Here is a 25715-nt window from a genome sequence, read left to right on the forward strand (position 1 = left end):
TGTCGGCCTATACCACAGCCAAAGCAACACAGGATCCAAGTTGCGTCTGCCACCTACACCACAGCTCACGGCAATGTGGGATCCTTGACCCACTAAGCAAGGCCAGTGTTTGAACCCACAACCTCATGGTTCCTAGTCAGATTTGTTTCCACTGCACCATGACAGCAACTCGGCAATCCTTTATTTATTCCCACTTTATGCTCATTTATTCCTTTAATACATGTATTCCTTGAATACATTTATAATAACTGTTTTATGTCCTGTTCAGCTTAATTCTATCATCTATCACTTCTGTATGTTCTTATACTTGACTGATTTTTCTCCTGATTATGGGTCAGATTTTCCTGTTCTTTTGCATGTCCAGTAATGTTTTATTTAATCCTAGATATTATCGATGCTGTGGATGCTGTATTTTTTGTCTCAGTTAAAGAGAGAGTTTGTTACTTGCTGACTGTTAGCTTATTTGCGTATCAGCTTGATCATGTTGGGACTTTTTTTTTTTTTTTTTGTCTTTTTGCCTTTTCTAGGGCCGCTTCCTGTGGCATATGGAGGTTCCCAGGCTAGGGGTCTAATTGGAGCTGTAGCCACCGGCCTCCACCAGAGCCACAACAACACGGGATCCGAGCCGCATCTGCAATCTACACCACAGCCCACGGCAACGCCGGATCCTCAACCCACTGAGCAAGGCCAGGGATCGAACCCGAAACCTCATGGTTCCTAGTCAAATTCGATAACCACTGTGCCACGACGGGAACTCCGAATGTTGGGACTTTTTTATAAGTTTTGTTAGGGTTGGGCTAAAGTAGCTCTAATCTTCAGATGTGGCCTTTCTGAAGTGTCAATTAGCTGAGGTAGCCAATAAAGTCTGTGGTGGCTGGAACTCAAATGTCTCCAAATCATATGTAAACTCTGGAATCTCCACTGACTTCTCAGTTCCCTAGGAATTGTTTCTTGCCTGGCCTTTCAGAGTCTTGCCCTGTGCATGCATATTTTAGTATTCAGCTAAAGATTAAATGGGTATCTTATGCAATAATCTAGAGTTCTTTTTTCTGCACAGTTGTCTCCTCTCTAATATTCTTCCTGCAAATCCTAGTCCCTCACAGTATCTCCAAACTTTGAACTCTGTCTCCTTAGCTCAGCAAGATACCTGTGCCCTTCCTGATCTCTAGCTCTAAATGTTATAACAAGAATGTGCCTCTGAGCAGAATGCTGCAACAACCATGAGGCTCACCTCACCTGTTTCCCTTATATGGGCATCATGGTTCTGTTCTGTCTGTTACAATATTTGAAACTGTTTTTTCCTTTATCTAGTTTTATAGTTGTTTATGAGAGTAGGGCTAGACCATTACCAGTTACTGCATCATGCCAGAATTAGGAGTACTTCCCCTTGTGAACATTTTATAAATCAAATGAATCAACAGAGCTTCAAGAAGAGAGCAAACTGTCCCCATTTCTGCAAATGTTCTAGATCCTGGCATTGGTCCTTAAGAACACAAACTTCCAAAGTTAATGAGACTTTGGGATGGAGTAAATGTAGCACTTATCAGTTAAGTGAAATTTTACAAGTCGTTTAACGTATCCAAGCTTTCATTCACTCACCTTTAAAATGAAGACACAAATAACTACTACTTCATAGTTGTGAAGTTTAGAAATAATGTTTATAAAAGCTATAGCAGTGTTTGACACATGAACTCATTCAATGGATATCACTAAAGTCATACATTAAAATTTTCAGTGGAGTGATATTTTTAAAATATTTTCATTAATATAAAAATGGGATATATATACATCTACATCTATATAAATACATATATAGAGAGACAGAGGGCGATAGATATTGCTATAATAAAAGAATCCAAATACTATAAGAAGTTATACACTGAAAGATGAATGGAATAAAAAGATATAGTAAATATACACAATGGAACACTACTCAGCCATGAAAAAGAACAAAATAATGCCATTTGCAGAACCTGCATGGAACTAGAGACTCTCATACTAAGTGTAGTAAGTCAAAAAGAGAAAGATGGATACCATATGATATCACTTATATCTGGAATCTAATATACCACACAAACGAACCTTGCTTTTTTTTTTTTTTGGCTTTTTTTGCTATTTCTTTGGGCCGCTCCCGCGGCATATGGAGGTTCCCAGGCTAGGGGTCAAATCGGAGCCGTAGCCACCGGCCTACGCCAGAGCCACAGCAACGTGGGATCTGAGCCGCGTCTGCAACCTACACCACGGCAACGCCGGATCCTTAACCCACTGAGCAAGGGCAGGGACCGAACCCTCAACCTCATGGTTCCTAGTCAGATTCGTTAACCACTGCGTCACGACGGGAACTCCGAACCTTGCTTTTTTAAAGTTCTAATAGTCATTTTTGTACATGTATATTTGTGTATATGTGAACATGACTAGGTAACTTTCTAAAACTAAGACTGCTAGCTTTAATGTTATGTACAGTTCTACCTTTTGCTCAATACAGCTGTTTTTTTATAGAGTTCTCAATTTACATTCCTACAAACAGCACTTCTTTTTCTACACTCTTTCCAACACTATGTCTTATCAAATTTTTCTTTCTTATTTGATATGTGAAACACAGAATCTTAATACTTTAATTTGCATTTTCTTTAGTACGATTAAAATAGAGCATTTTCATTTGTTTATGAGTTACTTATATTTCTTTCTGTCTAAACTGCCTAGTCTCAATCACTGCTCCCTGTTCAATTTCTTTTAAATTGGTTTGTCTTTTTCTTACTGATTTTCAAGAATTTTAAAGTAGAATCAAGAGATTAGTTCTTTGACTTATTGAAAATATTAACAACTTTTTCATACAGAGGTTTAATTTGTTTTTGTACATTTTGTTGTTTTATTTTAGACAGTTTCTTCCCCCCACAGATTTAAAATTTTTATAGATAATTTTTTAATAATTTCCATTATGGTTTTCAGTTTGTAACCTTTTTACTAGTATTCCATGAGTATTTAAAAATTCTCATATGGGCATTTTTTGCCACATTTACCTTTCAAATTTCCAATATTTAAAATTTTTGTTCATAGGAAAACAGATTCTTGTATAAGGAATGAAGTAATGATTTTCTGAAGAGTTAATCAGTTGTCCCGATGTCATTCATGAAATAATACTTTTACCTTAGTGACTGATTAGAAAGCCAATTTGATATGTCCCTGTTCGCTATAACTCTAGAAGCCTTGTAAATCTAACATAGTGGGTTAAGTTTGCTAACATTTGTTTTCTGATGCAAATTCTAATATGTATATGCACATACAAATACAGAGAATAAATACAGAAATAAATACTCTATGTTAGACAATGGTGTCTGATATACTGATTCTAACAGTCTATCTTAATTGCACACAATATTTACAATAATTATCATGTTGTCCCTCTCTCCTTTTAAGACTAAAGTACATTTTGTAACCACAGGTCTGAGTCATGAAACTTAACGTGAATTCTCTCAGGGAGAGTTTCTGCCTGGCCATACAGCAGCTCAGAGGGATGCCTTGCTCATGAAAGGGAATGAGATCTGTGTGCTCAACTGTAAGTGTGATTGGATTTACAGATTAACAAAATGAGAAAGATCAAAGCCCTGTTATCAAGCAGACCTACCAGCCTAGAGCTTGCTCTTGTAAGAAAAATTATTCTGTGCCACTAATCTTTCTAATCTTGACCTCACAGTGGGGTTTTGTACTTAAAACAATGTCATCAGGATGCAAAATTCAATCTCAGGCCACATTCCACTGTCTCTTAACATGGGTGAACACGCCCTAGGTGATTAAGGTGGCAACTCTATGGAAATTTCAGGCTTCAAACAGAATTTCTGATTCCATTAAACTGGTGTTCAGCAGAGCACAGTGAGTTGTGTGGTCACTAAAGAGAAAACCAGGACCACATACTTACTCTTAATTAATCACAGTCTCTTTTTTTTCCCAAATGGTATGAACTTTGATGTTCTCATATTTACAACTTCAGTGTCTAGCAATGTGCTTGTCACATGACTATTTTCAGGATAAGTAATTTTTCTGGATTCAAAGGAAAATTTGTAGTTTGTTTTTAAAATCCTAAACCTTAACCTATGTTGATTCACAATTGAAAAGAATATTTGGGAAGTCTGAAATTGACAATACGTAGGCAGATGACGAGGATCTCACCTTACTGACCTGTTACTTAGGAACGACACTGCCTCAGTTAACATGCTGAGCTCTTTCTTATCCTGAATGTTTAAAAGACTGGAGCATTTTGAAGTGCTCATTTTATTAGAAAATTTACCACATATGGATTGCGATCATGGAAAAATTGGAATGCATCAAAATGCTCACAGTAAAAAGAATGAAGACTATTGAATTTTATTGAAGCAGGGGCCAATTCAGTATATTGTTGTGGATAACCAATTGCTCATTACTTTTTTGTGTGGTAACATTGGTTTGTAACACTATGTAAGATTCAGGTGTATATTATTATAATTGAACTTCTCTATACACTACGGCATACTCACCTCCAAGTGTAGTTTTAACCTGTCACATTAAGAGTCGACCTCCTTTAGCCATTTTGCCCTCACCCCACTCCTCCCTCCCAACTGGTAACCACGATCTATTCAATGTATCTATGTCTTTGTTTTTGTTTTGTTTGTTTGTTCATTTTAATGCTGTTGTCATTCATAATCCACATGAGTGAAATCACATGGTATTTATCTTTCTTCATCTGATTTATTTCATTTAACAACCTCAAGGACCATCCATGTTACTACAAATGGCAAGACCTCATCATTTTATGGCTGAATATTATCCATATAGATATCACGTCTTCTTTTTCATCTATTAATGATTACTTTGATTCTTTCCATATCTTGGCTGTTGTAAATAATGCTGCCATGAATACAGGGGTGAATTAGTGTTTTATATTTTTTGGATAAATAACCAGAAGTAGAATCTCCATACTGTTTCCCACAGTGACAGCATCAATTTACATTCCCACCAACAGTGCATGAGGGTTCCCTTTTCACCACACCCTTTCCAACATTTGCTATTTCTTGTCTTTTTGATAATAGCCATTGTAATGAGCATGAGATAATATCTCATTGTGGTTTTGTTTTGCATTTCTCTAATAATTAATGTTGAGCATCTATTAATGTACCTGTTCTCTATATGTATGTATGTCTTCTTTGGGAAAATGTCTATTAAGATCTAGCCTTTTTTTTTTTTTTTTTTTTTTTTTTGTCTTTTTTGTTGTTGTTGTTGCTATTTCTTGGGCCGCTCCCGCGGCATATGGAGGTTCCCAGGCTAGGGATTGAATCGGAGCTGTAGCCACCAGCCTATGCCAAAGCCACAGCAACGCAGGATCCGAGCCGCGTCTGCAACCTACACCACAGCTCACGGCAACGCCGGATCGTTAACCCACTGAGCAAGGGCAGGGACCGAACCCACAACCTCATGGTTCCTAGTCGGATTCGTTAACCACTGCGCCACGACGGGAACTCCCAGATCTAGCCATTTTTTAACTGTTTTGCTGTTATTGTTGAGTTGTATAAGTTCTTTATATACATATATACTGGATATTAACCCCCTATTGGATATATGATTTGCAAATATTTCCTCCCATTAAGTTAACTTTTCATTTTGTTGATGGTTCCCTTTGCTGTGTAGAAGTTTTAATTTGATGTAGTTCCATCTGCTTATTTTTGTCTTTGTTACTTTTGCCTGAAGAGACATATTACAAAAAATATTGCTAAGACTAATGTCAAAGAGCATACTGCCTATGTTTTCTTCCAGGAGTTTTATGGTTTCAGGTCTTACATTAAAGTCTTTCATTTTGAGTTAACCTTTGTTTCTATGTAAGACAATAGTCTTTGCATGTGGGTGTCCAATTTTCCCAATGCCATTTATTAAAGAGAATATCCTTTCTCTATCATACGTTCTCTGCTCCTTTGTCAAAAACTAATTGTCCATATTTGTGTGGGTTTATTTCTGGGCTCTTTGATTCTGTTCCATTGATCTGCATGTCTGCTTTGTCTGCCAATACAATGCTGCTTTGATTGCTATAGCTTTGTGCTTTAATTTGAAATTACGAAGTGTGAGCATTAGTTTTGTACTTTTTTTCTCAGGATTGCTCTGACTATTCGTAGCCTTTTGTGGTCCCACACAAATTTTAGGATTTTTTTTGTTCTATATCTGTGGAAAATATCATTGGGATTTTGATAGGGGTTGTATTATATCTGTAGTTTGTTTTAGGTAATATGGACATTTTGCCATGTTAATTCTTTAATTAATCCATGAACACAGAATATCTTTGCATCTCTTTGTGTGATATTCAAGTTCTTTCAACAATATATTATAATCTTGAGTGTACAGGTCCTTCACATCCTTAGTTAAATTTATCCCTAAGTATTTTAATTTTTTGTTGCAACAATAAATGGGATCATTTTCTAAATTTCTCTGATAGTTCACTGTTAGTTCATAAAATGGAACAGATTTTTGTTTACTAATTTTATACCCTATAACCCTACTACATTCGTTATTACTAATTGTTTTACATAGACTTGTTAAGGGTTTTCTGTATACAAAATCATGTCATCTGCAAATAGTGAGAGATTTGCACCTTCCTTTCCAAATTAGATGCCTTTTATATATTGTTCTTGCCTAACTGTTCTAGCTAGAACTTCTAATGCTTGAAGAAAAGTGGCAAGGGTGGGCATCCTTGTCTTACTCCTGATCTTAAAGGAAAAGCTTTCAGTTTTTCACCACTGAGTATGAAGTTAGCTGTGGGTTTGTCACATATTGCTTTAACTATGTTAAGGTACATTCCTTCTATACACAGTTTATTGAGTTTTTAATCATAAATAGGTGTGAATCATGTTAAATGCTTTTTCTGCATTTTTTGAGATGACTGTATGATTTTTATTCTTCGATTTGTTAATGTAGTGTATCACACTAATTTAAAGACATTGAACCATCTTTACATTGCTGAAATAAATCCCACTTGATCATGAATTATAATTCTTTTAATGTATTGTTATATTTGCTTTGCCAATATTTTGTTAAGGATTTTTGCATCTATGTCCATCAGTGATTTTGGTTTGGAATTTTTTATGTTGTCTTAGCCTGGTTTTGCTATCAGGGTGATGCTAAACCTTGTAAAATTAGTTAAGAAGCATTCCCCCCTCTTCAATTCTTTAGAAGAGTTGAGAAAGAAAGATATTAGATCTTTTTTGAATGTTGGGTAGAATTCACATGTGAAGCTATCTGGTCCTGGACTTTGTTTTTTGGAGAGGTTTTTATTTACATTTCAATCTTAAAAGTTATCAGTCTCGAAGTTCCCATTGTGGCTAAGCAGGTTACAAACCCAACTAATGTCCATTAGGATACGGGTTCAATCCCTTAATCCCTGGCCTTACTTAGTGGGTGATGTAGGTCACCGATGTGGCTCAGATCCTGCACTGCTGTGGTTGTGGCAAGGCTGGCAGCTGCAGCTCTGATTCAGCTCCTAGCCTGGGAACTTCTACATGCTGCAAGTTTGGTCCTTTAAAAAAAATGTTATCGGCCTATTCAGAAATTGCTTTTTTTTGCCTTTTTGAGACTTTTTTGTGTCCCAAACATGGCCTATCCTTGAGGATGTTCCATGTAAACTTAAGAGTATATATTTTGCTTCACTTGGATGGAACAGTCTGCGTGTGTGTATAATTTATATATATATGTAAATTAAGTACATCTGATATAATGTTTAAGTCAGTATTTCCTTGCTGACTTTCTGTCTGGATGATCTGTCCACTGATTTAAGCACAGTGTTAAAGTCTCCTATTATTGTGTTGCTGTCAACTTCTTCCTTTGGGTCTGTTACTAATTGCTTTATATATTTTGGTATTACTACATTAATAAGTATTATGTGTTTTGGATGAACTGCCTCTTTTATCATTACATAGTCCATCTTTGTCTTTATTTTTTGGCTTTAAGCCTATTTTATCTGGTATGAGTAGGGTTACCCTTGCTTTCTTTTGTCTACCATTTGCTGGGAGTATCATTTTCCACCCCTTCACTTTGAGACTATCTTTGTCTTTCGCACTCAGACGAGTCTCCTGAAGGCTACATGTAGATAGTTCTTTTAAATCCATCCAGCCACTCTATCGTTTGATTGGTGAAATCAACCCATTTCCTAGGGTTATTATTTATAGATAAGTACATAGGTCTGTTATTTTTTCTTTTGTGTTTCAGCTGCCTTATATCTCCAATGTTTTTTTATTTCTGTCATTTTAGTTTGGTGATTTTCTATGATGTTCTTCTTAGTTTCTCTTTTTTTTATGTTTTATACCTCTGCTCTAGATTTGTGATTACCTTTAGGTTTATATAAAGCATCTCAAAGATAATACAGTCCTTCTTTCTGTTAACAGTATCTTATCTTTACTTGCCTATACAGGTTCATCCTTTTCTGCGTCCTCTTTTATATTTGTTTTCTCAACTTTATCCCTTTTTATGGTGAGTTCGTTAACAAATTAAAGGAGCTATCGTTATTTTTGTTTTCCCCCCTTTATAACCTTTATGCTATAATTATTTAATAACCTCTTCTGATACTTAGTTGCAACTTTGTGAGTCTATTTATCCTTTTATTCAAAATTTTCTGTACTTTTACCCTTTCTGTTCAAGTATAAGAACTCTTCACAACTTCTTGTAATTCAGGCCTAGATGTGATGAATTCCCTCAGCTTTTGTTGGTCTGGGAAAGCCTTTATTTATCCTTCAGATCCATAACTTTGCTGACTAGAATGTTGCTGAATGACAGTTTTTAATATTTCAGTATTTTGAGTCTGCCATTCCACTCTCCCCTGGCCTTTGGAGTTTCTGCTGAGAAATCTGCTCATAGCCTAATGGGGGGGTTCCTTCGTAGGTTACTGTCTTTTTTTTCCCCCCTGGATGCCTTCAACATTCTATCTTTCTCATTGACTTGTCTTCTTTATCATTGACTTTTGACAGTCCTAATATAAGGTGTTTTAGAAAAGGTTTTTTTGCATTGGGATAATGAGGTGTTCTCTTAGCTTTGTGGACCTGTACATCCAGTTTCTTCCCAATGTTTGGGAAATTCTTGGCTATTACTTTTCTAAATAAACTCACTTCTCCCTTCCCCTTCTCTTCTACTTTCGGGATACTCTTACCCCTATGTTGCTCTTTCTGTTGGTGTCATATAGTTCTCAAGAATTTCTGCATTTGAAAAAAATCTTTTCTCCTCTTCTACCTGAATCATTAATAGATTTCTATTTTTGAGCTTGCTCATTCTCTCCTTTATATGGTCTGTTTTATTTCCAATGCTTTTCATTTCATTCTTCATCTCATTTATATATAGAATTCTCCAGCTCCAAAATTTGTTTGGTTGTTTTTTACAGTTTCAATCTCTTTCATAAAGTATTCCTTCTGTTCATTAATTTTTTGGCTGAGCTCATTAAACTGCCTTCCTGAGTTTTCTTATAGCTTGTTGACTTTTTGTTTGTTTGTTTGATTTCATGAAAGCTATTTTTGACTTCTCTGTCAGATCACAAACTTCCATGACTTTAAGTTTGGTTCCCAGAGAATTGCCATTTTCTTTTTGTGATGCCACGTGAACATTGTTCTTCATGGTGCCTAATGAGCTGTCCCTCTGTTGGCGAAATGCTCATTACCTTTTACACCGTAAGTCACATATTTGATAAAGACTCCAGCAAGAAAAGTCTAAAGAATTCTTTCCAATTAATGTCTTTGTCTGGTTTGGATACCACAATAATGTTGGACTTATTGATCTTCTTAAATAACAGCTTTTGGCTTCATTAATTTTCTCTATTGTGTCTCTATTTTTAACTGATACTAACTTTGATAGTTATTTTCTTTTTTCCACTTACTTTGGCTTTAATTTTCTATTCATTTTCTAACTCTTTATCTTGGAAGGTGAGGTCAGCAATTTGAGATCTTTCTTCTACTGCACCACAGGCATTCAGTACTATATCATTTCCCATAAGGACTGCTTTAAAAGAACATCTTCAAATTTTGAAATGTGTTTTCCTTTTCATTCAGTTCAAAACACTCTGGAATTTCCCTTTAGATTTTTTTCCTTTGATTCACTGACTACTTAGAAGTGTACATTATTTAATTTCCAAATATCCGTGGGTTTTCCAGCTATCTTTATTGGCACTGATTTCTAATTTAATTCCTTCAGGGTTAAAGAAAATATTTTGAATGATGTAAACATTTTAAATCTATTTGCACTGGCTTTATGGCCAGAATATAGTTTTATCTAGGTAAATGTTTCATCTGTACTTGAAAATAACATATTCTCTTGTTGTTAGGTGGAGTGGTCTACAAATGTCAACTAATTCAAGTTGGTTTATAGTGTTTTTCCAGTCTTTTATATCCCCACTGATATCCTGTCTAGTGGTTCTACCAATTATTCATGGAAAAGTATTGAAATGTCCAATTTTAGTTGTGGATTTTAAAATTTCTCCTTGCAATTTCACCAGTTTTATTTTTGCATTGAGCTAGTTTTGTCCCAAGAATTTTGAATTTCTGTTATTAGGTACATAAATATTTAGGACTATTTTACACCTTAGATTAACTGATTCCCATTACATTATAAAATGACTCTCTACATCTGGTAATGTTCTTTGCTATGAATTATTTGATATTAATATAGTCTAGTTTTCTCTGATTAGTGACAGTCTAGTAGGTCTTTCCCTCTGTTTTCCATTTAATCTCTTTTTTTCAACATATAGTTGAATCTTGTTTTCGAAATCCTATTTGCCAACTGTTGACTTTTAATTGGGAGGCTAACACACACTTGACGTGATTACTGATGTGGCTGGGTTTAAATCTACCATTTGCTCTTTGTTTTTTATTTGTCCCAATGGTTCTTTTTCCTTTGTTTCTGCCTCCTTGGGGTTAATTAGGTCTTTTATTGTATTTTTTTATGATTCCAGGCTTTTTTCCTTGTAGGCTTATTAGCTATAATTCTATTGTGTCCCTTTAGCAGTTGCTTTAGGGTATATATTTTGTAACCTAACACAGTCTATGTTTAAGTGATACTATACTTCACCTATGATAAAAGAAATGTAGCAGCCTGTTTCCATTTTTCCTTCCCAACCAGTTACACTGCTGCCACACATTTTACCTGTGCATATGCTACAGCCCTACAATACATTATCATTTTTGCTTTAAACATTTTATTATTTCTTAAAATTACTTTAATATATAAATAATCACTATATTTACTTATAACTTTATCCCTTTTGGTGACTGTCAATCCTTTCTGTAGATCCAGATTTCTTTCTGATATCATTGTTCTTCTGCTTAAAGATCTCCTTTAAGATTCCTTATTATGTAGGTCTTCTGTTAATGGGCTCTTTCCATTTTTCCTCATCTGAAAATGTGTTTATCTTTGTTTTTGAAAGACATTTTCATTGGGTAAAAAGTTGTGGGTTCAGAGTTTGTCTTTTCTTTCTATACTTTAATAATTAAATTATATTTTCTTAAAGCTTCTGCAGTTTTGTTGTTTTTTTTTTTTTCTTTCAAGAAATTCAGTGCTATCTTTTTATCCTTGTATATAATTTGTCTTTTGTTCAAGGTCTACTTCTCAGATTTCCTCTATATCATTCATTTTAAGCAATTTGATTATCATGCTCCCTGGTGAAGTTTTCTTCATGTTTTCTGTGCTTGAGGTTTTCTGAACTTCTTGGATATGTGGGTAATAATTTTTATAAATTTGGAAAATTTATAGTTATCATTTACTCAAATATTTTCTTTCCTCCAGGGACACTAATTTTATACAACTGTCCACCAGCTAGCTGATACACCACTCTATTTTCTTTTACTCAACTATTTCCTTTGTGTGTTTGAATATGGATAGTGTCAATAGCTATGTAATCAAGTTCACTAATTACCTTTTCCTATGCAGTATCTATTGGCCATTAACCCTATCCCCTGTGTTTACATCCCAAACATTGAGGCACTGCAAATTTCATCAGCAGAGGTTTGCTTTCCATGTTTAAGATGTTCAGTCCTTCTTTTAGCTACCTGAACATGTGGAATGAAATTATATTAACTGTTTTAATGTCCTTGTGTACTAATCTATTATCTGTACCACTTCTGTGTGAAAAGATTTTTCTCGTAAGTTTTATTTTTGGTTTTGTGGTTGTTTTGTTTTTTTTGCATGCTGGTAACTTTTATTTACTTATTTATTTATTTGTTTGTTTTTTAGGGCCACACCTGCAGCATGTGAAAGTTCCCAGGCTAGGGGTTGAGTCGGAGCCGCAGCTGCTGGCCTACGCCACAGCCACAGCAAAGCAGGATCCAAGCCATGTCTGTGACCTACCCTGCAGCTCAGGGCAATGCTGGATCCCTGATCCTCTGAGGAAGGCCAGGGATCAAACCTGAAACCTCATGGATACTAGTTGGATTCCTTTCCGCTGAACCACAATGGAAACTCCCACATGCTGGTAATTTTTTACTGAATGCTAGATACTGTGGAATTTTACCTTGTGAGAAGCTAGATATTTTTTCTATTCCCAAACATAATCTTGAGTGTTCTTCTGAGTCATGGTAAAGTTATTTCAAATAATTGGATTCTCTCAGATTTTGCTTTTAGAGTTTGTTAGATGAAGTCCAAGCAGTGTTTAACCTTGAGCTAAATTATCAGTTATCAAACTGAGAGCATTCATTGCACTTTTAACTGATATCTTTTGAATTATGAGGCTTTTCCACTCCGGATGACATCACTCTTTACAGCTCTGTATGAGATCTAGGCATTATTTATTACCTTTTTAGGTATTATCTTTAGTGCCCTGGCCTGGGTACTCATCTGTGTGCACTAATTATAGTCAGCTGAATACTCCAGTGGATCCTTCTGAAGATCTCTGAAGTTTTCATTTCATGCAGTGCAATCCTCTCCAGTGTTCTGCTCTGCAAACTTTTGTCAGCCTTGCTTTCCCAGATTCCTAGCTCTACCTTCTCACCTCATGAAACTCCCTGGGTTCCTCCCTCCCCTGCATCACTGCCTGAGACGCTCTTCTCAAGACGCAAGGCTAGGGCAATGATGGCACTAACTGCATTTGTTCTGTGTCTCTTATGACTCACTCTCCTTCACTGCTAGATCTCCCCTCTTTTATAACTATTGTTTCCTATGTTTTGTCTTTTTTTTTTTTTAAGTTTTTTAGTTAAGAGGCTAAATCTAGTTCTTGTTACTCTATCTTATTTGGCAAAGTAATCTATAAATTTCCTAATCCTTTTTAATATATTTCTAGTATTACTTGATAAATTTTCCAGAGGGGATAATATCTATTTGCAATCCCCCGAATGGCCTCTCATTTCTTGTCTTAAAAATTATCTTGTTCCTGGAGTTCCTGTTGTGGCTCAGCGGAAACAAACCTTACAAGTATCTATGAGGACGTGGGTTCAATCCCTGGCCTTGCTCAGTGGGTTAAGGATCCGGTGTTTCCGTGAGCTGTGGTGTAGGTCACAGACTCAGCTCAAATTCCTCATTGCTGTGGCTGTGGTGTACGCCAGCAGCCGTAGCTCTGATTCAACCCCTAGCCTGGGAACTTCCATATGCTGTGGGTATGGCCCCTAAAAAGACACACACACACACATATATACACATATATACATACACACACACACACACACACACACACACACACAGGCTTGTTCCTGAAGCCAAGGCAAGGTTGATATGCTTCTCAAGTTTTGCTTAACACAGTGTTGTAACACACACAGACATAAATAAAAACACTGTATAATAGAGTAGTGGTATATTTTATACATATATATATATACTCTTTCTGTCCTATAAGTGCCTTTGCCTTTTTTCCTGCATCCTCCGGCTCTAGTACATGCCTATACCTAGTAAGTCCTCAGTAAATATTTGTATGAATGACTGAATCAAAAGAAGCAGATGCTTCTTTTTCTTAGATGGCAGAGAGCTCACATCATTACTATAAATTCCATTTTTGAGGCAGCGCCTTCAATAAAAACTACTGAAGAGATAATCTAGTCCCTGAGGCTGCTGAAGCACGAGTATGGGGCTGAACCTGAGGGAAGTCAGGCTTATGCCAGCCCCGAGGAAGGGACAACACAATCAAGCGTACTTCAGACACACGTTCTCAAAGGCACCTGTATCCTTTGTTTTGAAGAGAATGTCTTAAACATTTTAAACAATGTTTTAGACTACTTTCATGACAGTATCTAACTTACACGACTGTAAATATTTCCAGAACACAATACATTCCACTTCTGTGCCAGGATGCTTCACGCAGTGTGTCACTTTAGAGGGTAATTATATTGCATTAGGGAGACAGATTGTGCATCCTCAAAAGTGGGAAGAATATACTGGTAAATCTGTCATCCACCCCCACTGCACACAACCTCCAAAGAGGAGAATTCTATTACTTCTGGGATCATCTTCATTTCACATTATTATTTTTTAAAAAGCTACCTATTTTAAATATTGGGGTGTAGGACAGCTCCCAGGAGGTAAGTACTTGTTTTAATCATAGAGATCTCTTGTTTTTCTCACTTTTTCATGAAGTGCTTTTTTTTCTTTTATTATTTTTTTTATTACTCAATGAATTAGTTACATTTATAGTTTTACGATGATCACCACAATCCAATTTTATAGGATCTCATTCCCACAACCTCAGCCCACCCCCCAACCCCCGAACTGTCTCCTTTGGAGACCATAAGTTTTTCAAAGTCTGTGAGTCAGTATCTGTTCTGCAAAGAAGTTCAGTCTGTCCTTTTTTCAGATTCCACATGTCAGTGAAAGCATTTGATGTTGGTGTCTCATTGTATGGTTGACTTCACTTAGCATGATAGTTTCTAAGTCCATCCATGTTGCTAAAAATGCTGGTATTTCGTTCTTTTGATGGCTGAGTAATATTCCATTGCGTAGATGTACCACATCTTCTGGATTCACTCCTCTGTCGATGGACATTTAGGTTGTTTCCATGTCTTGGCTACTGGAAATAGTGCCACAATGAACACTGGAGTACATGCGTCTTTGCGAATTGTGGTTTTCTCTGGATAGATGCCCGGGAGTGGGACTGCTGGATCAAATGGTAGTTCTATTTTTAGTTTTCTGAGGAATCTCCATACTGTTTTCCACAGTGGTTGTACCAATTTACAATCCCACCAACAGTGTACTAGGGTTCCTTTTTCTCCACACCCTCTCCAGCACTTCTTGTTTGTAGTTTTGATGATGGTACCTCATAGTGGTTTTGATTTGCATTTCTCTAATAATGAGTGATGTTGAACATCTTTCCATGTGTTTTTTGGCCATCCATATGTCTTCTTTGGAGAATTGTCTGTTTACATCTTCGGCCCTTTCATGGACTGTTTTTAAATATATAATTCCCCCACTTATGTATTTTCAACCCTCCGATAAAAAGCTAAGTCTTAATTGCCTGTCATATTCTTATTAGACAAATCATTCAAGTTTTCTGAGTCTCGGTTTTTTCAGCAACAACAACAACAACAAAAAGTTCTTTGTACAGTACAAAGCACTGAGCAAATTTTCCATATAAGGTTTTAGATATATAGAAATTTGGTTATTCATCTTTTTATCTCAACAACCTTATATAGTGGCTGAATCATGGTCACATTCAGTACATAGTTTAAGAGAACAGAGAAAAGAAAGGAGGAAGGATGATAGATGGGACAAGAGGAGAAAAGGAAAGGAGGTGGGAAAAGAGAGCAAGCAGGAGACAGAAAAGAGAAAGAAGGGAAGGGAGGAAAAGTCCTCCCAACCAGTCATGACCACTACATGACTGGTTGACTAATTTTGACTCTGACCTGTATAGGAGAACTGATCATTGCTACTGCTGTGCCCCTCCTGGACATTAAAAAATAAACAAAAAAATGTGAATAATCTTACATGAATTTTAGACATGGTGGCTTTACACTAGGGAAATGAAGGTAATATTCGCTATTTTATGAAAATTAGTATTAATATTACTGCCTTTGAGGATGAAAGAGAGGAGAGGTTGACATTCTTAAATGTCGTAGCTAAGTTGAAACCCTAGAGAAAGAGATTCATGAATCAAGGGAAATGTTTTTTCTATTTTCCAGAGTATTTATTTAGGAAACAGCAGGGTACTTTTTAAATCTTCTTACTCCTGCTACTTTAGTTACAAATAATTTCTTCATTTATTTTTCCCTTAAGCATAAATTCCTTAGTCAGGACACATAAACATATAGAGAATAAAAGGCATTTGGATATTGCTCCAATAAGCAAGAATCAGTTAAGTCTGTGTGTGTGTATATGTGTGTGTGGTGTGATGGTAGTGGCTATCTGGCAGCCTAAAGCAGGTAAGTTTTTAAAAGATAGTAATGCTATTTCTTATGCAGACCAGTAATTCTGGTATTGTAACAGAAAATAGGTGACTTGGTGCCACAGATGCATTTAATGATGGCGTCAATAATCACTGCTACCATTATTAAGTGCCTGCTTTGAGGAAATCACTGCACAGATGCCATCTCATTTAATTCTTTTGGTGACACTGTGAAGTCAGCATTTGTATCACAATTTTGAAGTTAAGGAATCATAGCCTCAGAGAAAATAATAAACTTTTGCAAAGACTTCAGCTGATACCTATTCTCTTTATGTCCATCTCCCCAGATCAGAAAGTGACTAAAATTCAGAGATGCAAATGAAACACAAACAAACAAACAAAAAACACTTCAAGGCTTTCTATCATCCCAGTGGACAAAACAAAAAAAAAGTTAAGGGTAAATATACACATATTCATTCTAAATGAAATGCCTAGCATTGCTGTCAATTCTTTGGTAATGTATTTTAATTAATCCTCTGACATTGGAACATTTGTGAGGAGGATGTTGCTTTACTTATCGGACTGATAAAAAGCAAAGTTTGGGAGGTTACATTACCCAATTCCCTGCAAGTGACAGAATATGTATCTGAATTCGAAATCCACATGCCTTTGCGCTTCTTCCTTCTCACACTGACCTTTACTGCTCCACAAACACCTGCAGAGCACCTGCTGAGTACAGGGCACTTAAAGCGATACACAGATAAATAAGACACAGCCTTGAACTCGAAGAGCAAACTCTAATCACTTAGAAACTATCTCAGCTGGAGTTAACATTTCTGAGGAAATGTGAGGTGGTTTGCAAAATAGCCTTCTGAAGTCAGAAATTGGAATATTAACTGGTGGCTCTTTTCCTGTGGGGCAAATTCCTGAAAGTGGCCCATAACAGCACAGTGCTGGGAGAAGAGCTTATGATCAGAGTGTATCCACAGCCAAGGGACACTCACTCTACTCCACCACGCAATAGACGTTGAGAGGTGAAGGCAAGCCCTTTCCTTATCTTGGAGGGAAAAAGATTTTACCTACATGCTCTCAGCTAATCCTTATCACAGCCCTATCGGTGGGAAACTTCATTTTCTTTTACAACTGAGGCCACAAAGGTTTATAAAGGTCAAGCAATCACCTTGGGTCAAAGCAGGAGCAAGCAGTGGAGGTAGCGTTCAAATCAATGTCTATCTTATTCCAAAGAACTCAGTTTCCCACAGCACCACACTGCCCTCTTATGTATACACATGTGCATATATGCACGTGTATGTACACATATACATATGCATATGTGTGCATGTACGACAAATGAACACTTCCTGCTGATCCTGAAGACTGACTGAAACAAATTTTCCAACTTTACTGAGTTGACAAAATTATGTTAAAGAGTGTAACACAATGATTTGATATATTTGTATATCCTGAAAGGATTTCCCCATTGAGTTAACACATCCATCAGTCACCTCATATGCTTACATTTCCTTTCTTTCCTCTTCTTTTTGTGAGAATATTTAAGTTCTACTTATTCAATTATTCAACTACGCGATACAGTGTTACCAACTATAGTAAGGTTTTACATTTGTCTTTCCTGTCTCCTGGTAGTCCCCCCAGGATCTTATTTTTAAACCGTGGTTACAGAAGGTGTGTAAGTAATTTACAACTTAAAGGATCAGTACTGTGGGCTACTTTAAAGCTCACCTTTTCGAGTTTTCTTCCTTTTCTTCTTCTTTTTTAAGTTTATTTTTCCCAGAGGCAAGAGGCCTCAGGGACCCTGGCTGGCACTACATGGCTAGAAATGAGGCACAGAAGCAGAGGCTTCCCCCCTCCTCCCAGCTGTCTGCCCCTTCCCATCAGCCTTTCCCAGTTCCCTCATACTCTCTCCCCACCAAAGCCCCTCTCTCCTGCCCCTGCACCTGGCCACGACCCACTTTCCCTTCCCCTGCATCCCCACCTATGCCCACTTGCCTTTATATCCACGAGGTTGCTGTGGAGGTCCACCTGGGTTTGCAGAGCCTCGCTCCACAGCCAATGCAGGAACTCTTTAATGAACCTACTGCTGTACTTGAGGCTGCCCCTGCAGCCACCCCACTGCCAGGCCTCGTGGTTCTCCAGGTGGGAGCCTCTACGCGGGCCAGCGCTCCATGTGGCCTCTGCTGCATGCCTTGGCCAGCGGAGGAGATACATGGTGTAAGGGAAAGCCATCTTCCTGAGGCATTAATCGGGAAGGCTGGCCTGGCGGCGGCCCTCCAAGCTACAGTTTTAGCGCTGGAGCGAGAACCAGCACCGGCACCCTTGCGCTCTCACGTCGACTAACTCCTGATCTCCGCCCCTCCCGGTCCCATAATTCCCTCTGCACATGCGCCGCTGCTTCCACTACAGCTTCAGCCAATCACAGGCTTTGAAGTGCGCCTGAACAGTGCGCCTGAGCAGTGCGCCAAGCTCTAGAATCCGTGGAAGATAAACGCTGCTCGCTGCCTGTCAGCCAGCGGTTTCCAGCGCAGTGATTCTTTGTGGCAGCCGGAAGAAGGCCACAGCCAGCCTGGACACCGGCGGGGTCCTAACCAGCATGTTGCTGCGCAGCGGCAGCTGCCCATCATGCTCCCGGGCCCTAAGCCACGGCTCAAGAGAGGGAAGGTGCCGCTTTTCATTTCCCCCAAGCATGGGCACCCTGGGTAGTGGATAGGAAAGGATTGAGGGGAGGTGGATGTGTAAGGAAGTAGAGATGGTGAAGTGCGGAACAAAGGAAAGCCCAGAGGGCCTGCGGTGCTGACAGCTCATCTCTCCCACTGGGGACACTGGAAAACCGGAAGAAGAGGTTTAACTCCTGCCTGGACAATTCATCGTATCTGACTTCGCTAGATCCAAGATCCTCGTGCACTGAAAAGGTAAGATAGAGTTCAGATTGGAACCTCTTAATTGGTGAAGGCCGTAATACTTTGCTTTCAAAAACTTAATTCAAATTCCAACTCATTCAGAAAGCGTTTCCAATTACCCTCCCCCTCACTGATAACACCAGGAACTTCTTTTTTATATAATACTTATTTAATGCACCAGACTTTAGGAGCGTTTGTTCATTCCTCTATCTCTGTTTCCATTTTGCGATGTTCATCGCTGATCGTGTGGCACTGATTATTTTTCTAAATATCTGTATTATGAACTGACAAAGACAGGCTCTTATCTACTCAGTATTCTCAGCTCTTAGCAAAGTCTAGGCATTGAATAAGTTCACAGAAAATATTTAACAAAAGCATTCAAAGAAGGGACCAAGTGGAGATGATCTTGGTTAGTTACAAGGCAAAAAGAACCAAAGGCAGAGCTGACCAGTCTGTGAGTCCTAAGGGGTAGTCTTACATTCTATGGAGGGAACCAGTGGGTAACTGTTACTGGGAGCAAACGGATGTATTAAGGAATATCGTAGTCCTTAAGTTATCCAATTGTGGGCTGGCTCTCCAAGTAATACACTTCCTACCACTAGTGTTCAAGTTAAGTTAATGCATGTTCTTCTGTTTGGAGTGATCCGGAAGGATTTTCTGCATTTATCTGACATGGACTTATCTCTTTTGATAATGATTTTTGACCTCCTATGATTGGGAAGCCTTTATGAATGGAATAGTAATTGTGTTAGGCCTTACCTGAAGCAAGAGAGAAGAGCTCAGGTCAGAATGCCCCCACACCTCCCCCTATCCAGACCCTACTCATGTATGCTTCATGCCATGCTAGAGATGGGGGGAGCGCACTCTGTTGACCTTTGGCCTGCACTTGACTCCTAGTACTGAGTTCTTTGTCCCTGGACATGATCAGAGAGGTCCAGACAAAAAAGAATCTCCCCTAGCCTCTTCTGCTGTCATGATTGTTAACCCCATGTTTCCATCGTCAGGGCCTTCTCAGACTAATTTCTCTCATACCCCTGTTTCAAAAGCTTCAAATCTCTGTTCCTGATTGAAATTTCATAAAGTTATTGCATTTCCTAAAATTAAAAAAAATTACAAAATGTTACTAAATTATTATTGTCGATTAAAATGTAGTAGAAAATTGCTGGCCTTGAAGCCAAGAGATCAATTAACTAGTGCCAGTTCAGCTTACAACAAGCAGTGTGATTTTAGGAAAGTCAGCTCACCTTCCTGGGCCTCCTTTGTCAAATGAGAAGACTGATCTAAATAATCTCGGAAGAATTTTCTAACCTTAATTCTACATAAATCAAATTATGTTATTTCTCCTGAACTCTCAGTCCAAAGAATAACAAGTTTACCCACTGAAATAATATATGGAAGTTGAGTACACAAGGGACTTTCTAAATTATATAATTTGTATATTGGTCTAAATGAAGATTAGGAGAAAGCTGGTAGGTGATAGCCTTGGTGGTGCTGCTGAGGACTGGGGCTTTTTTTTTTTTTTTCCAAGAGATGCCTCAATTTCTTTTTTTTTAATTTAATGTTTATTTTCTATTGGGATATAATTGATTTACATTGTTGTGTTAGTTTCAGGTGTACAACAAAGTAGTTCAGTTATACATATATCCATTATTTTTCAGATTCTTTCCCATATAAGTCATTACAGAGTATTAAATAGAGTTCCCTATGCTATACAGTAGATCTTTGTTAATTATCTATTTTATATAAAGTTGTGGGTATATGTTAATCTCAAAGTCCTAATTTATCCCCATCTCCCTTTGGTAACCATAAATTTGTTTTTTAAGTCTATAAATATGTTTCTGTCTTGTAAATAAGTTCATTTGTATCATGTTTTTCAATTCTACATGTAAGTGGTGTCATGATATTTGTGTTTCTTACTTACTTAGCATGATAATCTCTGGGTCCATCCATGTTGCTGCAAACGAATTATTTCATTCCTTTTTCTGACTGAGTAATATTCCATTGTGTATATGTACCACTTCTTCTTTATCCATTCCTTTGTTGGTAGACATTTAGGCTGCTTCTATGTTTTGGCTATTGTGAATAGCACTGCTTTGAACATTAGGATGCATGTATCTTTTCAAATTATGGTTTTCTCTATGTATATGTCCAGGAGTTGGATTGCTGGATCATATGGTAGTTCCATTTTTAGTTTTTTAAGGAATGTCAATACTGTTCTCCATAAGGGTTGTACCAGTTTACATTCCCTGATGAGCAAAAGGTGGGCTTCCTCACAGGGCTTGACCTGCCAGTCTGTAACAAAACCCTCATTCATCAATGCCAGGACTGATTACAGTGCTGAGCTATGACTCTGTGTAATACTCAGCCTTCATTTACACAGCCTCATCTGTTTCCCCTGGGAGCCCTGTCTGGCTTAGTTTGATCCATTCTAGAGCACCAGCAGTGGTATCAGCAGTGGAGGAGGTGCATCTGACAGTGCAGAAAATTTGCTCGGAAGAAAGGAGATAAATAGTATGATGACATGAACACTTACATCTGAATGACAGAATACACAAAGATCTTGGCTATACTGTCCCAGCTGGTATTCTGCATATTTTCTGTCTATCCCAGGAGGCTTATGAAAAGCAACTACAGGTGGTTATTGCTCAGAAAGAGGCTTCCTCCTAAAAACACAACTTGGGTATGAATGTATAACATACTTATGACTATGTAATACTGATATGTAATATTACTTATGATACATAATATTCTCAACTGTCCATCCGTAGGCCATGAGCTACATGCAGGTGGGGATTATATGGAATATATCTCTACATGCTATCACCCAAAAGAAAGTAGAGCTGGTCTTCCAATATAGGCTCAAGAAACAAAAATTGAGAATCATTTTTGTTGGATTATAAATAATTTTTCTTCTTTTCAAAATACCCATAATATATTTTGGTTTTTATCTAGAAGCAGCTTTCTTGTGGTGAGACCTATCTTCTTACACTCGCGTTCTCTAAATGGAATCTCTTCCTTTGCCTAAGTAGCTGCTGCATAACACCTGTGGTACAACCCAGCATCCAATCTGAGATGCTTTCCCTGTTTTCCTGGGGTAGTCAGCCTCTCCCTTCCTTGGCTCCTGGTAGTTCCTGGTTTGTAAATCTATGAACCATCTCATTTATCCCCTCTCTTCTCTTTCTGCTACTCTCTTGTGGTGCTGTGTATCCTTAGGCAAGTTGCCTAACTTTTCGTGACTATTTTCCAATCTGCAATATAGAATTAATAAGAGGAACTATCACAGTTTTGTAATAGGGTTTAAATGAGTTAATGTATTTAATGCACTTAAAGCTGCACCTGGCAAAGGATGTTTTCAGTGTTTTAACTAGTGATACTAACACTTTTTTTCACCTTTTAATGTTATACTTTGGTAAAGCCTTTTTTTTTTTTCTTGTCTTTTTAGGGTCGTACCCATAGCATATGGAGGTTCCCAGGTTAGGGGTTAAATGGTAGCTGTAGCTGCTGGCCTACACCACAGCCACAGCAACTTGGGATCCCAGCTGCATCTGCGACCTATACCACAGTTCACGGCAACGCCATATCCTTAACCCACTGAGCAAGGCCAGGGATCAAACCCACATCCCCATGGATCCTAATCGGGTTCATTAACTGAGCCATGATGGGAACTCCCTGGTAAAGTCATTTTGATAAAACCTAGTTTATCTAAAAAAATCAATTCCACAGGGGGTATACAAAATATCTCTGTACCTTTCCTTTGATTTTGCTGTGAACCTAAAACTACTCTAAAAATTGTCTTAATTTTTAAAAACTGTCTAAATCAGTTCCTTTGAAGACTAGGTTATATGAAATGAAAACCATAGTAGAGGGTCACTTCATCTGATCAAATAAGTTACGAATTTGAAAGGTCTTCTGAATCCAATCTCCCTGGTGATACACAGTTCTTATAATGTGACATTACCTTTATTATGCATGACCTTTGTAATTATTAAAGGAATCTTAAAATGTTTTAAATCTAATTAAATCCAATAAATTAACATAATTTAAAATAAACATTTAAAGTAAGTGTCACCAAGACAAACTGTCTAAAAAAAGTTTACATGAACAAAAATGTAGATCAAAAAACAAAATACACAAGGATATAAAACAATTCTCTAGTTCATGAAAATACTGTCAGAGTGATAGTTACTAGAAACCTTAAAAGTGGAGAGAAAGTATTTTAGATGAATTTGATTTTTAAAAAACTTTAAATTGTCAAAGTATAGGACCTCAAAGAGTTGCAAAAATACCCAATGTCTTAATATGGAAATAAAAACATGGAGTTCCCACCACGGCACAGTGGGTTAAGAATCTGACTGCAGAGGCCCAGGTCACTGCAGAGGCTCGGCTTCAATCCCAGGCCCAGCACAGTGGGTTAAAAGATTCAGCATTGCCAACAGCTCGGCTTCAATCCCAGGCCCAGCACAGTGGGTTAAAAGATTCAGCATTGCCACAGCTGCAGTGTAGGTCACAGCTATGGCTAGGATTCAGTCCCTGGCCCAGGAACTTCCATATGCCATGGGTGTGGCCATAAAAAAGAAAAAAAGAAAAGAAAAACAAAAAAAACTACTAGATTTTTTTACTAGTTTTTGAATGTTGTAAGATAAAGAGTAAAAGACCCCTGTCACTACCTATTCAATTCCTCCTGCAGAAGTAAACACTGCTAACAGCATGGTGGGCTTCCTTCCATATTTTTTCTACACTGGTGCAAGTATTTGGTAGTTAGTTAAAAGGCTTAATGCCATATACCCTATATGGTAATCTGCTCTTTTCAACACTGTATCCTGGGCATATTTTCATATCTCCTAAGTGTATCTCATTCTTATTAAAGGCCCAACACTTTTCCCTGGTATAGATTCACCGTAATTATTTAAGCCAGCCTGAATAGGAGTTGAATTTTAGGTGATTTCATCTGTCCTTAAACCTCTTTCTGCTGCTCCTTTAACGTGCTGGGTAGCCTTGGGCAGTTTACTTAACTTTTTCAAATAATCATTCAAATGATCATTTAAAATAATCATTTAGTGAACTATAGTAGGTGTAGCTTTAATTCATTTTCATTCTTAAAACATCAAATGGAGTTCCCTGGTGGCCTAGTGGTTAAGGATCAGCATTGTCACTGCTGTGGCACATGTTCGATCCCTGGCCCAGGAATTTCCTCATGCTGTGGGCACGACCAAAAACAAAAAACAAAAACATCAAATGGATAATATGCTAAACAGAATCTTTAAAGACAGGAATAATATTCTTTTTTTTTAATTCTTTTTTCTTTTTGGTCTTTTTTAGGGCCACACCCATGACACATGGAAGTTCCCAGGCTAGGGGTCGAATCGTAGCTGCAGCCGTTGGCCTATGGGACAGACACAGAAATACCAGATTCGAGCCATGTCTACGACCTACACCACAGCTCACAACAATGCCAGATCCTTAACCCACTGAGTGGGGCCAGGAGTCAAACTCACAACCTCATGGATACCAGTCAGGTTCGTTACCACTGAGCCACAATGGGAACGCCCAGGAATAATATTAAATCTCCTTGAACCCCATACTCCCAAAGAGAATTTAATGTATTTTTGTAAGGAAGGATGCTGAAAAGAGGAGGAAAAATGAGAAAGGTGGTTTGGGTTTTCTCTTTCGGCTCTATCCCCTATCCTACTTGTAAAGGAGAAGGATGAGAAGACAGCACCACATAAGATGAGGGGGTGTGGCCCGCTCCAGGCAGGCTGGGGCTCTGTACTGGGGTGGGAGGCATGCCTGCTTATCCCTGGGAGGGGATCCAGAGCAGCGAGGCATTTAGTAGGAGGGAGGATTGAGAAATCACTTGTTCTTTCAGAGGCCACTGGCCACCAGGTGCCATATGGCTGCTTCCCCATTATGAATTCCCTGAACTCCAGGCACACCAGTACTTAAATGTCAGAACAGAACCATGTTTAAAGCCAAACAGGAATTATCTTTGGATTCCCCATAGTATCAGTCTCTTCTGTTAGCTTTGATGATTCAGAGGGAATGCATGTGTTAAATTAACAAGGATATTAAGAACTTTGGAAGTATGTAATCTTTTCATTACCTAAGTACACAATGCTTACTCTGTTGGGTTTTTAACATTTGAATGTTCTCTGATTAAAGACTCAGCACCGGGAGATCTCCTCGTGGCGCAGTGGTTAACGAATCCGACTAGGAACCATGAGGTTGCGGGTTCAATCCCTGGCCTCGCTCGGTGGGTTAAGGATGCCTCATTGCTGTGAGCTGTGGTGTAGGTTGCAGACGCGGCTCGGATCCAGCCTTGCTGTGGCTCTGGCATAGGCTGATGGCTACAGCTCCGATTTGACCCCTAGCCTGGGAACCTCCATATGCCGCAGGAGCGGCCCTAGAAAAGGCAAAAAGACAAAAAATAAATAAAATAAGTAAAGACACAGCACCTCCACATCCTATAAGCCAAAGGGGCAGGAAGTAAGAAAAGGAGGAGCATTTGGACAATGTGT

General features: G+C 38.0%; 1 protein-coding gene and 1 long non-coding RNA gene across 7 annotated transcripts in view; one reads left to right on the top strand and one right to left on the bottom strand.

Moving 5' to 3' along the window:
• LOC146399779 (uncharacterized) overlaps window positions 1-18643 on the bottom strand; it is a 452175-nt gene extending 433532 nt beyond the window's left edge. Inside the window, exon 1 of the long non-coding RNA XR_014814861.1 lies at window positions 18293-18643. This is a non-coding gene — a long non-coding RNA (uncharacterized LOC146399779). The remainder of the gene's footprint in view (window positions 1-18292) is intronic.
• Window positions 18644-18728: 85 nt separating this feature from the next.
• The window catches only part of LOC110262276 (uncharacterized), a 149340-nt gene continuing 142353 nt past the window's right edge, over window positions 18729-25715 (top strand). For 3 of the 6 annotated variants that reach the window (XR_014814870.1, XR_014814871.1, XM_084975622.1), the window contains exon 1: window positions 18729-19212. The gene's annotated coding sequence lies outside the window, so the exon portion shown is untranslated. The remainder of the gene's footprint in view (window positions 19213-25715) is intronic. The other 3 variants (XR_014814872.1, XR_014814868.1, XR_014814869.1) reach the window with 3 other exon arrangements.

This window comes from Sus scrofa, chromosome 9, assembly GCF_054392235.1.
Source record: "Sus scrofa isolate SSC_HxYL_T2T_F1_AM1 chromosome 9, Sscrofa_HxYL_maternal_Yorkshire_Landrace_v2.0, whole genome shotgun sequence".
Lineage (NCBI taxonomy): Eukaryota > Metazoa > Chordata > Mammalia > Artiodactyla > Suidae > Sus > Sus scrofa.